Source organism: Manis javanica, chromosome 7 (genome assembly GCF_040802235.1).
Source record: "Manis javanica isolate MJ-LG chromosome 7, MJ_LKY, whole genome shotgun sequence".
Lineage (NCBI taxonomy): Eukaryota > Metazoa > Chordata > Mammalia > Pholidota > Manidae > Manis > Manis javanica.
In genome coordinates this window covers 77,757,377-77,782,009 of record NC_133162.1, presented here as the reverse complement: position 1 = coordinate 77,782,009, position 24,633 = coordinate 77,757,377, and the positions used below count along the sequence as shown (strand labels likewise).

Here is a 24,633-nt window from a genome sequence, read left to right as displayed (position 1 = left end):
CTTATGGCTGAATAATATTCCATTGTGTATAGGTACTATGCCTTCTTTATCTATTCATCTATTGATGGACACTTTGGTTGCTTCCATGCCTTTGCTATTGTAAATAATGTGGCAATAAACATAGGGTACATAGATCTTTTTGAATCAAGGATTTTGTTTTCTTTGGGTAAATTCCTAGAAGTGGAATTACTGGGTCATTTGGTATTTCCATTTTTATTTTTCTTGAGGAACTTCCATACTGTTTTCCACAGTGGCTGTACAATTTACATTCCCACCATCAGTGTAGGAAGGTTCACCATCTGTTCTAGACATTTAACAAATACTCTTTCACATAAATGAGCTTATCTTAAAACCTATACTTATATATTGACTAGGGAAATAGTTATCTACTTTACAATTTGGATTTTCCATACGCCAAATTTCAGACTATTCCTGACCCAAAGGGACAATCTAGGCAAAGTATAGTGAATAGACATGGAGGTAAAATGAGTTTCATATTTCCCCAAAAACCACTGTTCTCCACAGTTTTGTATTAATATAATGGCCTCAGCTTTCTTTTGGTTGGTTTGCACTGGTCCTTTCTTTGACTTACAGGTTTCTGAGATTTCACTTTAGGGATCTCTTTTACAGTTGGGCTTGAATTTTTTGGGCCCAAGTATTGTTGACTCTGTGGTTCAAAATGATTTTTCTTGGTATGATCTTTTTAGTTGCTGTTTTTGTTTAAATCCATGGTAACATAGTTGAATTACTGTTGGGAGTAGCCATTTCACATAACATTAAAAAATATTGGCCAAATCTGTTTGGCATAGCACTTTACAACAGTAGGATTAAATTCTCTTTAACGAATGTTTTAATTGCTGAGAAATGAAAGGAACCTGGGAGGGCGTCTGGAGGAGTCTCGGCTGGTGTCCCTGTGCCTGTTACCAGGTGCTCTCAGTGCCGTGAGGAGCTCTGGGGGGCAGGAGGATACCAGGAACCAGTCCTGCCAATTCGGCATGTGGCTTCTGCAGGTTCCTGACTGTCCACCTCTCCCCTCATGCCTGTTGGACATGGCGGGACTCACTGTGTCTCTATCCCCAGAGTCCAGTCAGGATGAATTGCATGGGCCCTTGGTGAGGGAGCAAGGAGCCTGGGACGGGACTTCCGCTCCCTTCCCAGGACGTGTCTGCCTACACAACTGGTCGGTCTCCCATGCAGAATTGCTTCAGTGCTCATGTATGCAGTTCAAAATAAGTTGTCACTTGATTCAAAGTTGTTATGCTTTATTTTGAAAATTAACATGCGACAAGTGTGACTTCCCTGGGGTGTGCGCAGTTCTATGAGACTGAACACATGTACACACTGTCCACGATCAGGACCCAGCACCTTCCCTCACTCCAGAAACTCCCTGGGCTGTTCTGTCCCTTAGCCTCAGCCCCTGGCACCTACTGAACTGCTCTCTGTCACTATAATTGGGTGATTTTGAGAATGTCGTATAAACGGAATCAGGGTACATAACCTTTGGGACTGGCTTCTTTGCCTCAGCATAATGTCTTTCAGATTCATCCAAGCTGTTGTGTGTATGATAATGTGTCTTTTTGCTGAGTGGTATTCCATGCATGGTATGGGGACACCACAGTTTGCTTATCCATTCAACCACTGAAGGAAACTAGGTTTATTTTCAGCTGTTGGTGGCTATGAATGGAGCTGCTATGACCACACATATAGGTCAAGTTATTTTTAAAAAGCTCCTTTTTATGAGATTTCTTTTAAAGAGGTTTCTTTTTGAGTATCATTGCTTCCTGTGGAGATTTAAAAATGTTCCTGTAAATTCTTTGACATTCTTCTCATTAAAGGTAGTATCTATGCCTCTTTCCTCCAAATCTGCGTGGGCTGCCATGAACAGTAGTACATCGCAGAGGTGGTGCTACGTAACTTTGGGACTAGGTCGGAAGAGACACGCGGTTTCTGCCTTGTTCACCAGAACACCTGCCCTTGGAAGCCTGACACCATCTGAGAAGTCGGCTCCTCTGAGTCACCGTGCTGGAGAGGGTAGGGCTGGGCTTGCTGGCAGCTGCAGCTGAGCCGACCTCCAACCTCCTCTATGTTGCTGGACACGAGTGAAACCAGCTTGGTCCCTCCTGAAGAGTCACCTGCCAGCTGAGTACCGCCAAGTGACCTCTGGAAAGCCACGAGGAGCAGGAAACCCCCCAGCAAACTGCCACATTTCCTGAGCAAAGAAACTGGGAGATATAATACCATGGCTGTTGTTTTACCCAGGAAGTTTGGGTTTGTGGGGTGAGCCTCTGTGGATAGCTGGAATGCTCCCCAGTGTGTTACGCTTCACAGGAACACGGACTGTGTTCGCTGACATGCCTAAACCTTTTGCTGCAGTGGTGATCAATAAGCATCACTTTTAGTTTTTAAGACTGATTTCCATGTTGTGCTTGGCAAGGCACCTTAATAATGCTGTGTGATGGTGATGATAAGGACGTGGAATTACTTTAACAGTTACCTTGGTGATAAGAAAATTATCCAAAAGCTATCAAATGCCCTCTTTTTACTAATGGATTCACCACCTGCTGAAGCTGGAAAGGGGGTTAAAAGGCCATGTATTGCATTCATGAATCAATCAGGCAGGCTGTGAGGTCTGAATGTAGGAAGCTCTGGCAGGAGTGAGGATTTGGAATCCAATGTCTGATTTCCAGTTCCAAGGGGATCAATCCAGGCCTCTGTTCACGTGAACAAAGTGTGGATGGGCCGCAAAGCACCACTGGGTGGCTCTGTGAGCCAACTGTGCATAAGCAGGGGTCTAGCCAGGCAAGCAAAGGACCTGACTCAAATAGCTGGCACAGAAAACAAGTGTCTTTACACAGTTCTGCTCTGTGATCTCAGAAGACATTCAGGCCTAGCGCTTTGGTTAAACCCAAGTGTAAGTGTGTTATGGAAAAGGAGCAATAGGAGAACAAGAGTGTGCTTCTGGAAAAAAGACTCCACAAGGCCCAAATTAAAACAAAATCACTAGAGTGACAAGTGACCCTAAACTGAGGTGGAGAAGGAGTAGAACTTGAGGAATCCTCACAGATCAGAGCAAAAGTAAAAGTGCTGGAGATTATGGGGAAGAAGATATAAAGGAGAAAGATGGAGGGCTATGAGGAGTTTCTTTGTGTTTTCCATTTCTTCTTATTTTAGTTGTGGTAAAATAGACATAACATAAAATGTACCATCCTGACCATTTGTAAGTGTGAAGTTCTGTGGCATCAAGTACATTCACACTGATGTGCAGCCAGCACCACCATCCACCCCTAGAGCTCTTTGCATCTTCCCAAACTGAAGTTCTGGGCCCCTTAAACATCAACTCCCCTCTGCCATCTCTGGCACCCACCATATTGCTCTCTCTGCTTCTATGCAGTGGCTGCTTGAGGTAACTTCAGGTACCTCGTACACTGAAATTATATGGTATTTGTTCTTCATGAGTCGAACACCCTATTTCACAAGTATAATGATCTCAGGGTTCATCTGTCTTGTAGCATAAGTCAGAATTTTCATCCTTTCCAAGGCCGAATAATATTCCATTATAGACAGACACATTTTCCTTTTCCATTCACCAGTGGATGAACACTTGGGTTGTTTCCACCTTTGGCTATTGTGCATAATGATGCTGTGAACATGTGTGGACACGTATTTCTTGGAGACTCCCACTCTCAGTTCTGTTGGGTATATGCCCAGAAGTGGAATTGATGGATTATAAGAGAGTTCTATTTGTGGAGCAACCACGATACCATTTTCCACAACAGTTGCACCACTTCTGTTTCTACCAACAGTGCATAAGGGTTCCAAACTGTCCACGCTCTTGTCAACACTTGCTATTTCTTGTTTCTGTTTGTTTGTTTTTTTGTTTGGTAGTAGCCATCCTAGTGAGTGTGAAGTGTGGTAGAGGTTTCTTTTCAAGCTACATAAATGTTACTGTATTGATTTTACCGTAATGATCTGATCGAGGGGGAATTGGAGGAGGCAGAGAGGAGCTGCTGGGTGATTGAATAGACAGAAGTGTCAGAGTCTAATCCTGGGTGGAGAGCATCCTGGCTAAGAACTCAGAGGCAGGAGGAGAGGCAGAGCAGATGGGCACATATGCAGTTGGGGGGATTGCTCTTCCGAATACTTGGTCTTCTCAGGGAAATAAAGGCCACTGTCCTAGAGGGAGCATTTGGGGAAGGTGCTGGAAAGTTAACGAGAGAGTAGAGGGTATCAATAGTTGCTAAGGCGAGTGGAAATGTGAGGTCTGGGGCTGCAGGGGTATTTACTTTCAGGCAGCCCTGGGAAACCCCTGAAGATGCTTGTGGTCACTAATTTGAGATGCCACCTGTCCTTCCCAGGCACATTCAGCTGCTTGGGTGCAGGCAGTGAGGAGAAGAGAGTAGGATTAACCATGTGAATGCACAGAACTGAGAGAGGGACAAGGTCCTTGAGGGCATATTTAAGGCAGGGCTTCAGTTACAGGTCATGGAATTCAGGCTGGGGACCAGGACAAGCGGGCGACAGTGGTAAGGTGCAAGACTGAAGCACCCAGTGAGGGCAGGACTGTCAGAGTCAGGGCACAGAGGGCACCATGGGTGTCAGGAGAGGAATGGAAGTGGTTGGTGAGCATGTCCTGGCTGACCCGAGCTCCTAGGGTGACTCCTGTGATCAGGACAAAGTCCACGAATCAGCCCCCGGCCCCAACCCAGTCCCTGGCCCCAGGAGTGAGTGTGTGTGCAGGGATGGTGGTTCTGGAGCCCACCTGCCCTTGGTTGACATTGGTGTGCGGGCTGTCTGGGGTGCTCCACCTCCCCTTAAATCTCTGCAGAGAGCCTGCCAGTAGGCACGACTGCTACTGCCCGTCATTTTTGACTCCTTTGCACCAAGTCTTGTCAGGGGAGGGGAATAAGAACTGGAAGCAAGGCCTTGTGCCCAGCACAGCTCCTCATCTCCTCATGCGCTGGCCTCTAGCACAGAATGCCCGCTCCCACGTCCACCCGCCTGCTGAACTCTTGCATTTTCCCCTGACTCAGGGCAGGATACATGGTTCACCTCATGGATGCACAGGGACACTGGAAACGCTAGGCCCAGGTGCCCAACCCGCTCTGACCTTAGAAGGAAACAGATATCTCTCTGCAGCAAGTCCAGGACCTCTGGAGAGCTGGGGTTGCATTTACTAATGATCATCACAATGGGGAGCACTCTTTGTGCCCAGGTGGCCAGCATCCACCTTGGCCCAAGTGGCTTTTGTCCACCACCATGTCCACCTGCCTCCTCCGACAATGGGCCACATGCTCACTCCTGCTGGAGCCAGCCACAGATATTGGGAATGTGTTTCTTCAATGGAGACTGAGAAGCTGACCATGCCTCTCAGCAGGAGAGCTTCTCTGGGTAATAAACCCTGGTGGGGAAACTGGCTGCTGGGGGATGGCTTGCTCTGGTAGGCGGTGGCTTCCAGATGCTGGTAAGGTGGTCAGGAGGAGTGGAGGGTGGGGGTTCCCTCTCCATGTCCTTGCTGCTGCCTTAGTGGAGGGGGACCTCTGACTGCTTGGATCTGTCCCCAGGTCCCAGAGGGGGTGCAGTGGGATAACATCTCTTTTTGACACCATGTGCTGTCTGCTAGCCCCTACTCCTTGGGACAGAAGCCTGGCTGGTGGTCTTGGAGTAGTGAAAGGAGAAGGAAGCACTCACATGATTAAAAAAGAAACATTTTTTTATTGTGGTAAAGTACACATAACAGAAAATGTACCTTTTAAATCATTTTTATTATACAGTTCAGTGGTATAAAGTGCATTCATATTATTGCAACCATCACACCCTCCCTCTCCACAGTTCTGTTTACCTTTCAAAACTGAAACTCTGTACCCATTAAATAAAAACATTCCATTCTTCCCTCCCCCCAGCCCCTGGAAACCACCATTGTACTTTCTGTGTCTATGGATTTGACCAAACTCGTATGTTGAAACCTAATCCCCAACATGATGGTATTTGGAATGGGAGCCTTTGGGAGGTGATCAGGTCATGAGGGTGGAGCCCTTATGAATGGGATTCATGCCTTTATGAAAGAAACCCCAGAGAGCCCCCTGGTCCCTTCTGCCATGTGAGGACACAATGCACCAGGAAGTAGGCTCTCACCAGACACTGAATCTGCTGCCATCTTCATGTTGGGCTTACCAGCCTCCAGAACTGTGAGATATAAATTTCTGTTGTTTATAAACTGCCCAGTCTGTGCTATTTTTGTTATAGCAGCCTACCGGAATGAAGACCTGTAGGCACCTTGTTTCAGTGAAGTCATACCATACTTGTCCCTTTGTGACTGGCTTACTTCTCTTAGCATAAGTCTTTAAGGTTCATCCCTATTGTGGCATGTAAGAATTCCCTCCCTTTTTAAGGCTGAATGGTATGCCATTGTATGGATATACCACCTATTGTTTATCCCTTCAACCACCAATGGACATTTGGGTTGTTTCTACCTTTTGGCTGTTGTGAACAGTGCTGCTGTGAAAATACGAGGACCCATATCTGTTTGGATCCCTGCCTTCAATTCTTAGGGGTGTATATACACAGAAGTAGAATTGCTGGATCCTATGGTAATTCTGTGTTTAATATTTTGAGGAACCACCATTCAGTTTTGCATAGAAGTTGCATGATGTTTTGGAAGTGGCATATATTCGACATACTTTTTAAGGTAATATTTTTGACCAAATGGTTGTCCTAACCATGGTGAAGAGCTGCCAGACCCTGGGAAGGTGGCCGGACAATGGCATTCTTTTTCTTTCTTTCTTCATGTCCCTGCCAGGCCTGTGCCTTTGATGTCAGCTTGGCTTCTATAAGGAACTGAGGAGAGGCCCTGGTGTGGCACTCTGGGGCCTGGCGTGCCCTTTCCTTAGTGCCCACTCACTCTTTTTTCCTAAAAGAAACATAATTTCTATGTGGGTCTCCCTCCCTCTCTATATAGCTGTCACAGTAAGTTGAATGTTTCTCGTTTTGCTTTGGGGGAAAGCAGCGGGATCTCAGGAGGATGCAGAAGAAATGGCTGTAGACCAGCTGCTCAGCAAGAAGAAAGGGCCATGGACTGCTAGGATTTTGGAGGTGTTGAGCCTCTCAGAGTTCTGGGCCCTATTTTACAGATAAAGGGGCAAATACTGCTGCAAGGAGGAGAATATGAAAGAAGACAGTTCCAAGGAAACAACATGCAAAGACGTGCTTACCAGTCCCAGAGGAGGACAGCATCAGTCATCCTGGGTTCCTGGCCTGGGGCTACTCGTGGCATTGTGTGGACACTGCGTGGGCACTGTTCATGTGGACAGTTCACATTTTCCTCCATGCATCATGGATGATCCTATAGGTTTGTTTGCCTGTGTTGACTGAGGCAAACTGGGAAGTTTGTCTATTTAGTATTTATCTGCTGTGTGTTGAAAAGAGAGGTGGGGGCACAAGATTAGGAAACCTTTAAGCAAGGCTTTAAGAGAGCTAGCTTGACATTCAAAATCGAACACTTAGATGCCTGGTAATATGAAAGTCTTGCCAGTTCTCATTACAACACACATTGCAACATGCCTCTCTGCTCGTAAATGTCTTTTCAAGGTCACGTCAGCCCGGCCTGATGCCTCTGTCACTTGACCTTCTGCCAATGCCCAGCTGTGAATCAGTGGAGCCAGCTGCCCTCTGCCTCTTGCTCACCTGCAGGTAAGGTCTGGCCCAGGAGCCAGGGGAGGTACAGGATCAGTTCAAGGACCAGTGTGTGGTCTTTACACTCCACTGCGCACGGGCCTGTGCCTGGCAGCCTCTGCTTTCTCACAGAAGCCCATGCCACCCATCCACACTCTCCTCCAACCTGTCCCTGCCTCACCCTTCATCCCAGTGCCTCCGTGCACCTCCTACCTTGTGTAGAAGAGGGTTCTTGCAGTTTTCTTCCAGACCCATAGGTGCCCTTGCCGGCTGCTCCTTCTGTTCTCAGGTCTCTGAAGCAACGGTGCCGCCCTCTTACCCAGGGATGTTCCTTCATCCTGGATCTTGATGCCTCATCTCCTTTCTCTTAGATACTTTGTTTCTTTCCTGTATTGAACCCCTGACTTTCCTGAGCTCTCAAGTTTCCTTCTTTGACCCCTTCCCACAGACTGTGAGCATGTACAAGTTCAAAACACCAGCAGCAGCAAAATGGGGGAAGAGAGCAAAAATGCTCTTGCTCTGCAGCCCGACTGAGAGCAGTCTCAGCTTCGCAGGCAAGCTTCTGGCAAGAGAACCTGGCATATGCTGCTCCTCTCCCATTTCCCCTTTCGTCACTCAGTGCAGCGTTTACCCCCCCAAACTCCACGGGAACCGGGCGGCATCCAAGCCCCAATTACCAAGATGCCTGGGAGATTTCAATGGTCTCCTCACCTGTTCTTCTTCGAGCCTCTGAAGGCATGGCCTTCCCCTTTGGCCCCAACAATCCTGTGGCTCCCAGCATGGTGGAGAGAGCACGCACTTTGCAGTAAATGGCAATCTTAGCTCTGCCACATATTGGCTCTGTGGTTTTGTCACTGAACGGCTCTGACAGTCACGTTTCTCATCTTTGAAAAGGTGAGAGTAGCAACAATGGACAGTCTTTGGGATGACTGATAAGGCACAGAGAGAAAGCACTTGGCACACAGAAAGGTGTGTACCTCACGCATATCTTTGTTCTATAAACTGTAGGAACTAGGTGCCCCATGAGGCTCTGCTCCCTGTTAATTTGCCAGATGCCCTTTTTGAGTACCTCACACCCCTTGGTGTTCTCCTACCATGTACCTGTTTCCTGACCCCAGGGGGGCCAACCTGGCTTGCCTACTGGATCGTGGCCCTGAATGGTCCTGTACTCACAGTCAGGACTGAACTCCTTTCCTCCCCGACATCTCCTCTTCCCTGTTCCTAGTCTCAGTCAGAAACACCACCTTTGGCTCCAGCTCCTCACCCTTTGCACTGGGGTCCCTTCACTCCTATTACGGCACATCTTTGGAACTCACTCTCCTTTAATAGGCCTGGGATTACTCTCCTTTCCTTATTTATATTGTTACTTCCTTAGTTTAATTCTTCAAGAACTTGGCATTTGCGTGAGGCACTTCCTCTCTCTGAACTGCCTTTCTCTTTTCCTCTGCCCATCAGATTCCCACCGGTCCCCGGCTCAGTGTCACTTCCTGGACTCGCTGGTCACCCCCTATGCTGGGTGCCCCCCTTGTCTCCCATCACAGGCCAGCTGTGACAGTCTGTTCTCCGGCAGCTGGACCCAAGCTGCTCAGGCCGCCACCGCCTCTGCTCCCCATGCATGTGGAGAATCCCCAAAGGTGCAAGGAGTGAGTTAAATGTTCAGAAAAATACACCTGTGAGTAGCGCATTTATCTCAAACAATATTCATATGATAAAAATTAAATTCAGGAAGGAAAAGGCAGCCTCTGTGGACCCTGGCCTGTGATGTTAACAGGCATGATGACACATGATGTCAAGCTGAGCTGGAGGCTCTGCTGATGAGTTTCTGGGGCCTCCAGTGATGCACTTGTGTGAACAGGCTGAGTGAATGACACTGGAGCCCGATTCTTCCTGCCAGGAGGGTCCCGTGCAGCCAGCGGCCCTGCAGGCGGGGTGCGCAGTGAATGGTGAAGCTCCCTGACGTGGCAGGGAAGCAGGTCCCTGGCCCCGGAGAGCCCACGATAGAAACTCCAGGGCCCCTTGTCAAGGTTGTCAAGGCCATTTCTGTCTTGAGTCTCCTTCTGCTGTGTGTACCTCCCCTGGCCAAGCTCCCCACACCACCTGATTCTCTTCCAACCCCTGGCTGCTCTGGCCTCCATGCTCCTGAGACCTCTTTTCTCCAGCATGCTTTCAACCTGTGGGATTCTTTCTGCCAGCTGAATGGCTGATGCAGACGTTGGTTTTGAAACAGTCAGCACTCTGACTGCAGAGCTCTGACACACAGAGGGGCTGGGGGGATGCAGCACACATGGCTGATCCTGACCTGGGACTGACACTCCTGGGCCCCTTGGACTTGCCCTTTGCCCCCTCCTCTCACAGCTCCCCTTGGCCATTCAGCCACACTCTGGATTGTAGTCTTGGGGCCCTTGGCTCCTCTGTAGTGATTTCAATGGTCAAAAAGCACTGGCAGGAGGATTGTTATAAATAGATGGTGCATTAAATACCCTGTGGATAGTCCCATTGAATGACCTCATTCCTTAAAGGAAATAATTTGACCACAGTATGAGGTTGTGGTTACTGCTAAATGACAGTGGAGTCCCAGGGACACCAGCATGGCAGCAAGTGTTTGTGAAGAACTCCCAGGGATTAAAATCCAAGCAGGAAGCACAGAGAAGGAAGCAAGGAGAAGGTTAGCCAAAGGTTTGCTATAGGTAAAGGCATGGTCCTGCCTTTGCTATAGGTAAAGACATGGTCCTGCCACAGCAGAATCACCCAGTCTGCTCCTTGGACAGGGGTAAAACCAGACTGGGCTTTGGCTCTAAAGCCCACAGGCTTAGAGTAGGTAGCTTTCCATGCAGCCAGGGCACGCACAGCATCCTGTCTTCCTTGCCTTGGGTTTAGCAGCTTTTCTTTCTTCTGGGTTTACAGGTTCTTTTGCTGAGAATATAATGCAATAAAGAAGAACTACAGATTACAGTCTCCATTTTCTTCCTGCCACTGGGACTTCCCAGCAGGGTAAGAAGACTGTTCCCTTTCTCTCTTGAGCGATTTCTTGGGGACACCTAGGCTCCTTCTGTTCTGTTACTGGCACTGTGTTGGTAGAGATTTTGACTCTTTGCACTCTATCTGCCGGCCTAAGAGAAAACCCGATGCTGCCCATTTAGCCTCACCTTTGCAGCTTAATGGCTTCAGCCACACCCTCGATATCCCCAGTCTTACTCAATTTGATCCACTTTCCATGTCACCACTGGCATGTCCTCAATGGGACATGTACATGAGGGTGTCACTCTTTGGCTCTTGTCCTTTGCTGGTTCTTTGCCTATGAAATGGCCTTCAGATTTCTGAGTGTGCAGCTCAGGGACCCACCCCACCTCCTTACACACCACCTACACTTCAGTCTCTACGACTGAGAATGTCCTTATTTTCCACCCCACCACATCCTCTGTAAAATGCTCTGACCTCTCAGACTGCCCTGTCACAGAATTATTTATGGGTGTGCCTTAGCTCTTCCAGCAGTGAGTGGCCTCCTGCATTTTATTAATTTTTAATTTCCCCATGGGAGCTACCATGGGGCTGTGTGTGTGTGAGTGTGTATGTGTGTGTGTGTGAACGTCAGTGTATATGAGTGTGTGAATGTGAGAGTGTGAGTGTGTGTGTATGGTCGTTATTGATTTTCTAGGCTCGTTTTGAAGAAAATTGATTCTGCCTCATCAAGTTATTTCAGGTAAATAGAAAGGATCTCAGCGTGCTTTGCTATAATCCAGCATCATTTTCAAAAGAGAAATAGTGTCATTCATACTCACTCTTGCCATTTATGATAAAGGCAAGGAATCCTATGAAGCTTGATGATAATTGATTTGAGGAAAGCAATCTATTACAGTGATTACATTACATTAAGCTGAGAACACTTAGTTTTGATTTATTTTGAATTAGACATCTGGAAATACAGATGTACACAAAAATTCATGCTTATTCTGTACTGTGGAGGGGGGATGTCATCCATTATGTCACTGACCTATTATCATTTAGTTTAAAAACATGTCTGGTAGAAAGCATCTTCTTCTGAAATAGAAAGTGAGAAATGTTCCCACAGAGCAAAGTCCTTTAGGCCGAGTGGGTGGCAGGGCTTGCTTGCCATGTGAGTGAGTGCCCACGTCTGCCAGACAGGCCCCCCAAGCATGAGGCAGGCCCCGAGGATGCAGTGGGACTCAGCTGCCCCCCAGAGGGGCTGGCTGTCACTGGGCAGGAGAAACAGTCGCTGCCTACATCAGTGCCCCTGGGAGCTGACCTTCTCTGAGCATCTGCCCTTTTGCCTTCTTGGCATTAGCTTCTCCTGTCAAGGAATTTCCCCAGTGCCTGCAACCCCGGTTTCTGCACAGTGCGCACAGCTGCTGCTGAGAGGTTACACTGTCCACGGGAAATGTGATAATGAGATTTGAGTTTAATTGAGCTGGTCTTATGGACGTGATTTGTCTGTGTTGATCTGCACTCAACTCAAGCTGGTTACCCCATGTCCATGTCTGTACTCCATGCTATGTTTTCCCTGACTGACCCTCTCCCTGGAGTGGGAGGGGGAGAGTGCCAGCAGATGACAGGGCTTGTGTCCTCCACACCAGGGAGTCTAGGGGGAGGATAGCATCACCCTCCAGTCGCAAGACAAAGCCTCAGAGCAGGACTCTGGTCAGCCAGCTGGGCCCGCTCTGCCATCCCTGGTTCCAGAGCTGGGAAGGGGGTCCAGTCATGGCCATGTGCCCACACGGCCCTTCCTCAAGGCATGCAGGTGTTCTTACCAACCAGAAAGAGAGTAGGTCCTTGGGGCAGAGAAAGATAGCACACGTACACCACACCAGCAACATCCTACAAAATGTGTTCATGTCTGAGAATCATGATATCAAAACTTTAAATGAACACTTTGTAAAATTACTGTTAAGTGAGGGGCACTGGAGGTCACCAAGCAGCGTCTTGTCTCTCCACCTGGACAGGCTGGGCCACCACATGTCCCTCTGCATGTGTTAATGGTGGCTGCTTTTCAGAAATGGGTCAGGCTGGGCCCCTCCGTGGGGACCCCAAGACAGTGTTCTGTACTGTGGAAATGCCAGAATGGGGTGAGGAAGGAAAGGAGGGACTGCACGGCCTTATTTTCTCTGGTGTTCCACAACCTCTCCAGGCACCATGACATCACCATTTCATGCCAGAGGATTACGTGTTTCTGCTTTGCCCAGAGATATCTCTGTGGGGTCTGCTGGGACTCTGACTGCCTTCTGCCACACCCCCCACCTGACTCACAGGCCAGCCAGGCCTCGTACATGAGATGGCACTGAAGTCAATGGAGCAGCCCTGGCTTATTTACTTCTGAGGGTTGTGTGGGTGTACTGGATTTGTGCTGTGTCTAGGTGAGCAAAGATATGTGTTCGTGCATCTCAGTGCCGTGATGTGATTGCACGCAGTTCTCCGTGCATTTTTGTGCATCTGCATTTGTGTCTCTTGTGCTCATGTGCACAGGTAAGAAGACATGTGAGCTGGATGGGTGTCTGTGTTTAGGCTGATCATGGGTATATCTGAGTGGCCAGGGCAACAACGTTCCTTTCCTTACATTTGGTGGTTTTGTCCTTGAGGTGCTCACTTTATGAAGCTGCCAGCTGCCCCCTCTCCCGCATCCAAGCAGAAGGCAATCTGGCCCAGCTGTCTTGCTGGAATGCTCCAGCTTTTCCTGAGCAAGCTTTATTCCGATTATTTTTAAAGCTTTTGGAAGACCTTGTGAGAGAGGTGCTGGGAGTTCATTGCAGACTATGCTTAATGGCAGAATTCCAGAGGGACATGGAGAGCTGGGTTTCATTGGCAAACTCTTTTCTCTTCTCCATCTTTAAAGTAAACAAGGCTTCATTTTCTACATTAATGTGTCCTGCGTCCCTTCCGTTTTTAATAATCTTACAAATGTACCCATGGGCTCCCAGCCGATGTGCATGGAGCCCTGTCTGGGGACACATGTGTTCCTGGCCCTGTGTGGGAGAGGGGCTCAGCAGAGCCTTGAGGACCCCGCTCTGTGCAATTCCATGGGTCCCCACAGAATCCCCGGCCTCCCCCTACTAATGTCAGAACATAGCCTACTAAGGGCACCCCATCAGCTGGAGAAGCTTCTGCTATGCTTGGTGGCAGCTCCTTCCTCCAAATAGCCACTTTGGTCTAACACAATCCACTTTGGTCTAAATATGTATGGCACCCCTGCTTAGTTCCAGGTGTTTTTTTTTTTTCTGTGTGTGTGTGTGTGTATGTGAATGAAGGCTGAGACCCCTGCCTCTCCTTGAGAGTGTTGATGTGTCAATGATACTGGCCCAACCTCAGTTCTTCAGGCTGTGATATGGACATCCTGTGTCTGTGGGTCCTGCTGCACCCTGGAGCTGATGGTGGCAGCTTTCCTAATCTGCTTTGGTCATGGGCAAGGAAGCCTGCCCTGGCTTCGGCAGGTCCGTGTGTAGCCAGCCCCTGGTGATTCCTGTGCTGTCAGGGTGTGGAGCCGCCTGCAGTGCCTGCTCCCTGCCTCAGTGCAGCCAGCCTCCCATGTGGCCTCAGGCCCCCAGCATGCCCTGCTGGCTGTTGCAGGCTTGCCACGTTTCTCTGAGTGAACAGAAAGAATTTTGAGTTGTGCACTGTTGTGCCTAGCAATGTATATGGAACACACAGCCAGGGAGGTGCTTGTTTCCCACCACTTTCATAGGATCACTACTTGAAGGAGAAATTGCTTATGGTTAGCAATTTCAGGAAAATGGTTCCCTCACTATTTCCAGGATTCCAGGAACCAGTGAGGGCTTCGATATATCTGTTTCTCCAAAGCCTATCTTCCAGCCTTCCCCTTCTTCATCTTTCTCCCTCTCTCCTCCTCTTTTTCTCTCCCATATCATAAAATGTGAAAGCTGCTCCCTGTGTCACAAGGCCAGCTCACAGTTAGCTGGAGGGCTCACAAATCTCTCCGGTATCAGGCCTGCACAGCTGTAAGAGCCCAGGTGTCAGGAGCAGAGCCAGGTCTGGGGACTGTCACAGCCCTCCAGGGGCTGGTACTCTCCAAGGGGCAGAGGATGTGTGCACAAATGCCATAAGGAGAGCGTGGTGAGTGCTGGAAATCTGGAGTCTGGGGGGATTCCTCCTGGCTGAGGCTCAGACACAGCTCTGCAGAAGACAGAATGCAGGCTGCCCTTAGGCTGCGTGAGATCCAGACAACCTGGGGAAGAGGAAGACAGCCACGGTTGGTGCACCGCATGGCAGGAGCACAGGGCTGAGCAGCTCCAATGTGTGACCTGCTCCACGTCCCCAGCACTGAAGGGGCCAGCAGGAGCTAGAATGGAAAAACAGGCTCAGCCACATCTAGGAGGATATGAAGACAAGAAGCAGGGGTTTTTATGTTGTTACTGAAATATCTTGAATAAGGAGGGATGTAGGCTGCACTTCATGCAATGGGAAAAATAATACACTTCACAGTAACTGGACGTTGGCAAGGACAGGGTCATGAGCACCCCAGTGGAACACTGCCGCATGCTTGCCAAGCCTCAGGTAAGCCCAGGTGTATTCTCAATTGGTTGACTTATTTAGTATTAGAGTGACTATTCTTACTAATACCAATAACAGGGACATTATTTAATCCTCTTTGTCTCTACGAACAATTTTTTTAATGCTATATTTATACTTCTTTCCTTACATTTATCCCCATAACAAAAGTACTTCTGATAGGTAGGACAATTCCATGGTTTTAAAAAACTAGGAGGAGAGGCTTTTTTCCCTTTCTTTTATTACGGGTTTGAACTTCTGTCTTGGAGCTCCCGCAGCCTCTCACACTGTAGGAGGTTTGGAGGTTTATGTGACGTAGGTGTGTGCCTGCTCTGGGCTGGGCAGCTTGGGGGAGTGGAATGTGAAGTACAAAAGGTGTGTGTTTGCAGGTGAGTCCACCCCACCTCCCCACCTGTCCACATCTTCACTGTTCATCTGCTTTTGAGCTGGGGATTGTCAGAGCCCCCAAAAGTCTCTTCTGCTGCTTCAGGCATGATAGTTAACCTCCCCCTTCATGTGTATATGGAATGTGCTGTAGAATAGCTAGTTGCTGTTGGAAATGGCCCAGGAAAGAATTATTCTTTCCTGAAAGCACATGCAGAATCCCTCTGTTCTGACTCCTGCAGGCGGTGGGGTGCAGGCAGGTTGGGGAACCCTCTGAGCTCTGATACACTGTCACAGGAGAGCTGGCTGCATGCTGGTGGAATGTTTTCTCAGATTCCCATCTTTCCAGGAGTAGGACAGCAGGTGGGGGCAGTGTTCCCGCCAGGGACTCATTCTCCAGGGCAGAGGAGGGAGGGTGCGAGGGGCGGCTGCTGCTGGAGTGGTGGGCGCCCAGGTGCCCAGCTGGCATCCTGGTTTTTCTGCCCTTTCTCAGTGATCCTTGCTTGTTTCCACTAATGACCCAGGTATGGGAAAAGGACAGACCTGTTCAAGCTTTCTCTGGACTGCTGCCCTCAGCCCTACCAGGCAGAGGAAGGTAGACATCTTCAGCAATCCTGCCTCTGTCCTGGCCACAGCTGTCCCTGGATGCTGCCCTGGGCTGTCACTGGCTTGCTCTTGCTCAGTAAATGTGTCTGGGGGCAGGCTGACCTGGGTTGTGGGCCTCCAGAAGCCACGCTGGGTGAGGACCAGGGGCCCCGAGAGGAGTCTGGGAGTTCCCACGGACCCAGTCTGAAGTCTCAAGGGGGAAGGAGGAAGAGGCCTACAGGGAATGCAGACAGCGGCTGTGAAAGGCCTCAGGGCAGCCAGGCATGCATTCTGACTGAGGTTGGGAGCCAGGTCTCTGCACTGCGGAGCTGCCCCTGGGACAGAGCCTCACACGTGACTGAGGAGCATATCAGGGGCACTCCCAGCATAGCCCTCACCTCGGTTCTCCTGGAGGAAGATGCAAACCTCAGGATTCCCAGCAGCCAGCAGGAGCTCTGTGGAGACCCGGCCCCTGAGTCCACAGCAACGTCAGACACTGACTCCCCATCTGGTGCTTTCTGATGACCTTTGAGTGCCCCTCCTGTCCTGTGACCTGTTATATCCCAGCACCTTGACCTACATCCCAGCCTGGTCCCAGATGAGCTTCTGCTTCCCAGCTCCTCAGCCAACTCACCTCGTTTGTGCTCTCCTTACTGAGAACCTACTGTGCGTCAGCTGCTGGACTCCAAGCCTGGCTGTGACCTGAGGCAATTTTAGCCCCGACTAATCTCTCTTCCAACTTGTCCTTAAAATACACATGAAAGCACAGAAAATGACCAAAACCACACAAACAGTCCACAGGAACACTGTCAACAATTGTTAGCCTTGTTCCATTATCACCAGCAACAATGAGACAGATTCAGGAGCACAATTGATGACACTTTCATTGTTAGTGACTCAGTTGGCCAGAGGTAGGTGAGAAGAGGCCCTCTACTCCCAAAGGTCAAAAGAAATTCTCAAATGAGTGGAGTATTGAATGGGACCCTCCCCTCCTCCTCTGCCCCAACCCTTTATGATCTAGGGCCTTGTGGGCCAGGCACAACGAATCCTGACAGGTGTGCCCCAAAGGCACAGCGCTGCTGTCAGGGCTGAGGGAGGAAGAGCACTGCGTTGCCTTCTGTGTGTTGTATCTGACAGAGGAACTTTACGCCCCCTGCCCCACATATTTATGAGAGCAGAAAGTGTCCCTCGGTGTGCCAGCCGAGTGAGTACCTGACACCAAGCATGGACACTGGGATGGGTGTGAACCGACTTTTCTTTCTGGCTTTGGCTCTGCAGGGGGCCTTCCCAGGGGACCAGGGGCCACAGGGTGTGCCCAGGGGGTGAAATTGGGCTGTAAGTCTTCCTGCGGCAAGATGTTTATGCAGGATGAATATGCAGAAGACTGGACCATGGCAGAACCCATGAAAAAGATCCAACCACATTTGAAAATACAAGGTTTGCCAAATTTACTTTCAGGAGGAAATAAAAAATAATTTAAAGAACACTAGTTTATGTTCTCAGTGAGCTTTAAGAACATGTGAGATCATTAGAAGAGATCAGGATGATGAAAAAGCAATAGGCTCTGAGAAGGATTTTGAGGGAAAGGATGACACAGAAATTGGGAACAGATTTTAAAAAACTTACTAGTGGCACAGAGCTAACATTTATTGGAGACAGTAAAGGAAAGCACAAACTGGCTGAAAAAGTGCTACAATGTTGAGGGGAACCATTAATTGCTCTCCTAGAATTCATTGAAGACAAAGGGATCAAAAAACTAAGAAGAAATATACAGGCACACCTCGGATATACTGCAGGTTTGGTTCCAGACCATTGCAATGAAGTGAGATAAACAAATTTTTTGGTTTCCTAGTATGCATAAAAGTTATGTTATTTGTTAAGTGTGCAATAACAATATGTCTACTAAAACAAGGTACATACCACAGTTAAAAAAGTAGTTTATTGGCCGTATATGACAACCCACAGCCAACATCATACTTAACAGTGAGAAGCTGAAAGCTTTTCTTCAAAGATCAGGAACAAGAGAGGGAAGCCCACTTTCCCCAATGTTATTCAAGATAGTACTGGAGGTCCTAGTCATGGCAATCAGACAAAACAAAGAAATACAAAGCATCCACATTGGTAAAGAAGAAGTCAAACTGTCACCATTTACAAATGACATGATACTGTACATAAAAAACCCTAAAGACTCCACTCCCAAACTACTAGAACTAATATCTGAATTTAGCTAAGTTGCAGAATACAAAATTAATGCACAGAAATCTGTGGCTTTCCTATACACTAATGATGAACTAATAGAAAAGGAAATCAGGAAAAGAGTTCCATTCACAATTGCATCAAAAAGAATAAAATACCTAGGAATAAACCTAACCAAGGAAGTGAAAGACCTATACCCTGAAAACTACAAGACACTCATAAGAGAAATTAAAGAGGACACCAACAAATGGAAACTCATTCCATGCTCTTGGCTAGGAAGAATTAATATTGTCAAAATGGCCATCCTGCCTAAAGCAATCTACAGATTCAGTGCAATCCCTATCAAAATACCAACAGCATTCTTCAATGAACTGGAACAAATAGTTCTAAAATTCATATGGAACCACAAAAGACCCTGAATAGCCAAAGCATTCCTGACACGGAAGAATAAAGCAAGGGGGATCTTGCTTCCTAACTTCATGTCCTACTACAAAGCCACAGTAATCAAGACAATTTGGTACTGGCACACAAACAGACCCACAGATCAGTGGAACAGAATAGAGAGTCCAGACATTAACCCAAACATGTATGGTGAATTAATACATAATAAAGGAGCCATGGACATACAATGGGGAAATGACAGCTTAAACAGCTGGTGTTGGCAAAACTGGACAGCTACATGTAAGAAAATGAAACTGGATCACTGTCTAACCCCATACACAAAAGTAAATTTGAAATGGATCATTGACCTGAATGTAAATCATGAAACCATAAAACTCTTGGAAAAAAACATAGGCAAAAATCTCTTGGGCATAAACATGAGCAACTTCTTTATGAACATCAAGGGAAACAAAAGCAAAAATGAACAAGTGGGACTATATCAAGCTGAAAAGCTTCTGTACAGCAAAGGACACCATCAATAGAACAAAAAGGCATCCTACAGTATGGAAGAATATATTCATAAATGACAGATCCGATAGAGGGTTGACATCCAAAATATATAAAGAGCTCACACACCTCAACAAACACAAAGCAAATAATCCAATTAAAAAATGAGCAGAGGAGCTGAATTGACAGTTCTTCAAAGAAGAAATTCAGATGGCCAACAGACATGTGAAAAGATACTCAACATCACTAATCATCAAAGAAATGTAAATTAAAACCACAAAGAGATATCACCTCACATCAGTAAGGATTGCCACTATTCAAAACACAAACAAAAAAAAAATGTTGGTGAGGTTGTGGAGATAGGGAAACCCTCCTACGCTGCTGGTGTGGATGTAAATTAGTTCAACCACTGTGGAAAGCAGCATGGAGGTTCCTCAAAATGCTCAAAATTGACATACTGTTTGAGCCAGGAATTCCATTCCAAGAATTTACCCTAAGAATGTATCCACCCAGTTTGAAAAAGACATACGCACCCCTATGTTTATTGCAGCACTATTTACAATAGCCAAGAAATGGAAGTAACCTAAGTGTCCATCAGTAGATGAATGGATAAAGAAGATGTGGTACATATACACAATGGAATATTATTCAGCCATAAGAAGAAAACAAATCCTACCATTTGCAACAATGTGGATGGAGCTAGAGGGTATTATGCTCAGTGAAATAAGCCAAGCGGAGAAAGACAAATACCAAATGATTTCACTCATCTGTGGAGTATAAGAACCAAGAAAAAAACTGAAGGAACAAAACAGCAGCAGACTCACAGAACCCAAGAATGGACTAACAGTTACCAAAGGGAAAGGGACTGGGGAGGATGGGTGGGAAGAGAGGGATAAGGGGAAAAAAATGGGGGCATTACTATTAGCAGAAATAATGTAGGGGGGCACACAGGGAGGCTGTAAAACACAGAGAAGACAAGTAGTGATTCTATAGCTTCTTACAATGCTGATGGGCAGTGACTGTAATGGGGTATATGGGGGGGCTTGGTGATGGGGGGAGTCTAGTAAACATAATGTTCCTCATGTAATTGTAGATTAATAATACCAAAAAAAATGCTTTATTTGCCAAAAATTGCTAACCATCTCCAGAGATTTCAGCAAGTGGTAATCACTGTTTACAGATCATCACACCAAATACAATAATAATGAAAAAGTGTGAAATATTGTAAGAATTGCCAAAATGTGACACAGGGACACAAAGTGAGCAAATGCTTTTAGAAAAATGATGCCTAGATACTTGGCTCGAAGCAGGATTTCCACAGGCCTTCAATTTGTGAAAAACACAGTACCTGAGAAGCACAATAAAGTTGGCTATGCCAGTAATAGTTACAGAGTCTAATAAAAGGATAATCAATCTTTGAACAATACAGCTATCATGAGGGAGAAATAAAAGTAAATGTAAAGAGGCAATAACCAAAGCATGTTTGAAAACTTCTCTTGGCTGGGAAACATGTTTTGGTTTGTATACTACTTAAATACTGATATTTAGGGCAAATTTGTCAAAAAAAAACCCCAATCAGACATTATATCCTAGTAATTTAATCAGCGATTTAGAAATGGGTATAAAAGCATTCAATCTGAGAGTAAATGTAACTCTGAAAGGAACAGAATGCCAATCACGATAATGTTAGACCTTCCATAGCAGTACGTTTTGGAAGACAATGAAGCAACTCCTAAGTTTTCACAGAAATAATGTTCATTGCCCCCAATTTGACTTTTGTAATTTAAAACGATGAAAGCACTTTTCACATGCAAGGGGTCTGAAAATATATGCTAAGCGTATATTATTATAACTGGGGTGGAGAGATCAATTGATAAGTGTCTGCATGATGCCAACTTGCATGAAAAGCCAGAGATCAGAACCAAGGCTAAAAACACACAGTGAAGAGGTACAAACTTCCAATTATAAAACAAGTAAGTCACGGGAATGAAAGTACAGCATAGGGAATACAGTCAATAATGTTGTATTGACTTTTTGTGACACATGGTAAGTACACTTACTGAGGTGAGTACTTTGTAATGGATATAATTGTTGAATTGCCACAGGATTTTTTCAGTTAGAATGTACTTGTCTTCTAGTAGTAGAGACCAAACATCATAATGTCTAGGATCAGAAAGAAGGGTGTTTTTCCTCTCGTATGTGAAGAGTAAGATGTGCATCCAGGGACAGCATGGTGGCCACAGAGATCAGGGACAGAGACATCTTCTAAGTTTTGCTACCCTTAGCCTGCAGCTTCATCCTCAAGGTCAACTCAGAGTCTGTGATGGCTGCTAGAACTCCAGCCATCACATTTTGAAAGAGGAAGGACAAGAAAGCTGGAAAGGCTCATGCTACCTGTCAGTCTCCCTCTTAACCTGCTTTCCTGGGAAGTTCCACTCACAACTTCCACTTACATCTCTTTGGCCCCCTCTGTCTCAAGGGAGGCTGTATTGCAGTTTTTCTGACTTTTAATATCCTCAGCTACAAAAATAGCCTCAGCTTCACCCCTTTGTGGTCTCTTATTCATGCATGCACCCATGGCACCAGGGCTGAGGGTGCTGCTGAATGTGTTGGGCCTGGTGATAGGAGCATGCACACGACAGGCTGGGTGCAAAGTGCTCTGTGGCTAGCCCTTCACCTAATGCTCTCCATGGCACTGGGCTGCTTTGGGTCCATTTGCTGCACAAAGACAGTGGGCCAGCAGTGTGGGCCTGGAGATGGGCCCACCCCAGTGCCATCAACATGGTGAGCCCCATGGGCCCATTCATTGAAGCCCGCAGACTTGCTGATGACTTGACAGCTCTGCACAGGGTGCAGGAAGTGTCTGAACAATAACTCTCTGCACACCCGAGGTCTGGGCACGCACATGGAGGTTTCCCCTGCATTCTGGAATGTTTAGTATGACTGACCTTACCAGTGATTTAAGAAATACCTTAAAAATAGTTTTTACCGAGAGATAAAATATGGCCTGATTCATGCACGTACAATGACCATTGTACTTGTTGATAACTTTAGCTATAGTTGTTTGAAATCAGTATTATATTCACTCAGAATACTTAATAGTTTCCCCAGTGAGCACCCTGCTTCAGAGAATTTCCTCTGGTGGTACAAGAAAAGCACTCATGTCTTACCCTTAAGAGGTGATGGATAAAGTTATCTTGATTATGAAGAAATTATTTGCCCAGTGAAAAAAGTCTGCTGAGTCCATTGTGTAGATACCCACATTTTTTGGAGTCTGACCTCCCTTGGCTCTGGCCCAGATCACTGCCCCCTTGCTCTGGAATGCCTCCTTATGTGGCCAATGGGAGGATCCCTCCCCACCTGCCCAGCCGGTTCTGGTCTGGGCATCCACCTCCCTAACTCTACTCGACACAGAGAAGGCACCTGATTCACGGTGTTTCAGTTTGCTTCTCATTAATTGGCATTTCTGTTTAAGCATACCAAATGTCCTCAGTTTTTATGCTAAATTCGTAACATAATTTATGGATGCACATCTTCCTCTTTACATTTCTTTCCAGATCAGACAGGTGGCAGCAGCCTCTCCTGCCAGCTCTGTCCTGCGTGTGGCACTGACCGAGTCCCTTGCCTGTCCGATGGGCAGTCTACGGGCACCAGGCCAAGATGCCGTTGCCCTTGGCTCAGAATGAACCTAGAGAGTGGGAACGAGGAAGGGCTGGCGATGCGGGAGGCCACAAAGTGCCAGCCCTCAAAGGAAGGCTAAGTCAGGGTCACCTGGCTGTCATGGGCTCGTTAGAAATTGTGGGTGATAGAGCAAGGCAGGAGCAGACCCCAGACTCTAACTCCTCCAGTCAGTGGCTTGTGACCTTGAGCAGGTCATCAGCCCTCTCTAAGTCACTTTCTTTATTTTTCAATTTTTAGAGCAGTTTTAGGTTCAGCAAAATTGAAAGGAAGGTACAGAGATTCCTCATCATATGCCCTCTTCCCCCACACATGCATCCCTTCCCCACTATCACCTTCCCCCACCAGCGGGGACATTTCTTACAACTGATGAACCTAACTGACACATGTCATCACTTGAAGCCCATAGTGTACGTCAGGGTCACTCTTCCTGGTGTGCTTTCTCTGGGTTTGGACAAATGGATAATGATGTGTATCCACCACTGTAGTGTCACAGAGTGTCTTTACTGCCCTAACATCCTCTGTGCCCTGTCTATTCATCCTTCCCTCTTTCCCAACCCCTGGCCACCACTGAACTTTTACCATCCTGGGAGTTTTGCCTTTTCCAGAATGACATGTAGTTGGAATCACACAGTATGTAGCCTTTTCAGATGGGCTTCTTTCACTTAGTAATTTGCACTGAAGTCTCCTCCATGTCTTTACATGGCTTGATAGCTTATTTCTTTTCAGCACTGAATAGTATTTCATCATCTGCAAGTACCACAGTTTAGTTGTCCTTTTACCCCCCAAGGACATCTGGTTGCTTCCAGGTTTTGGTGATTGTGAATCAAGCTGCTGTAAAGGTCCATGTGCAGGTTGTCAGTGTCACGTTCTTCCTCAGCAGCAATGTGGGGACGTGGGAAGCCTTAAAACAGGGAAGACACAGACAGCCCCCAGCACCCTGCCTGGTGTCCCGCGTGCTCCTGGCCTATTCCCTAAGACCACTAGTATCGCCTCCTCTCCTGCACTAGTGACAAGCACACTGATGAAGACACAGGACAGTCTTTAGGTTTCACTTACTGGAAAGGGAAGGGAGGTTAACGGAACATGACTCTCCAAAGAAAAAGAACATCATGAAATGCCCACATCACCCTGGGAAGGAGCATGCCCCCCACGAACTGCACAATTTGTACTTTCAGGGATTTGTGGGGGCTTGAAAGAAGGCACACAGGCCATACACAGATTTAATTCATGGACCTAACAGAGAGGACAAAGGGTGTCCACCACTGGGCACCTGCCTGCCACTGTGACTCCTGGAGGTTAGAAGCATGAGTCTTACAGTCAAAGAAAAAGTGACAGTTAAAAGGGACATCACTGCATGGAAAAGGGCTGGAGGGAGCTCCAAAACTCAGTGCTGGGGGAAGCCTGGACAGCAACAACACTCACCCTATGCAGAAACCCCTGTGCATCTGTGAGGAATGCAGCCTGGCGGGGAAGGCCTGGGCTTCCTGGCTCTGCTGTGTGGCTCTGGGGAAGTTATTTAACCTCTCTGATCCTCAGCTGGGAGATGGCACTATGACACTTATCTCTCAGGGTGCAGGGGGTTAAATTAAGTAATATTTATGCAGTACTTCAGGAGTGGGTGGCCAGCGTAGGTATTGGTTGTTTTGACAGCCGGCCACCTGGAAAGGCAGAATGGTCCCAAGTGTTGCTTGCAACCATCAACCAAGGCGACCCATT

General features: G+C 47.3%; 1 long non-coding RNA gene across 1 annotated transcript in view; it reads left to right on the top strand.

The window, feature by feature from the left end:
* The window catches only part of LOC118969139 (uncharacterized), a 66,173-nt gene that overhangs the window by 10,704 nt on the left and 30,836 nt on the right, over positions 1-24,633 (top strand). Inside the window, exons 2-4 of the long non-coding RNA XR_012133286.1 lie at positions 7,585-7,686; positions 9,124-9,340; positions 10,573-10,659. This is a non-coding gene — a long non-coding RNA (uncharacterized lncRNA). The remainder of the gene's footprint in view (positions 1-7,584; positions 7,687-9,123; positions 9,341-10,572; positions 10,660-24,633) is intronic.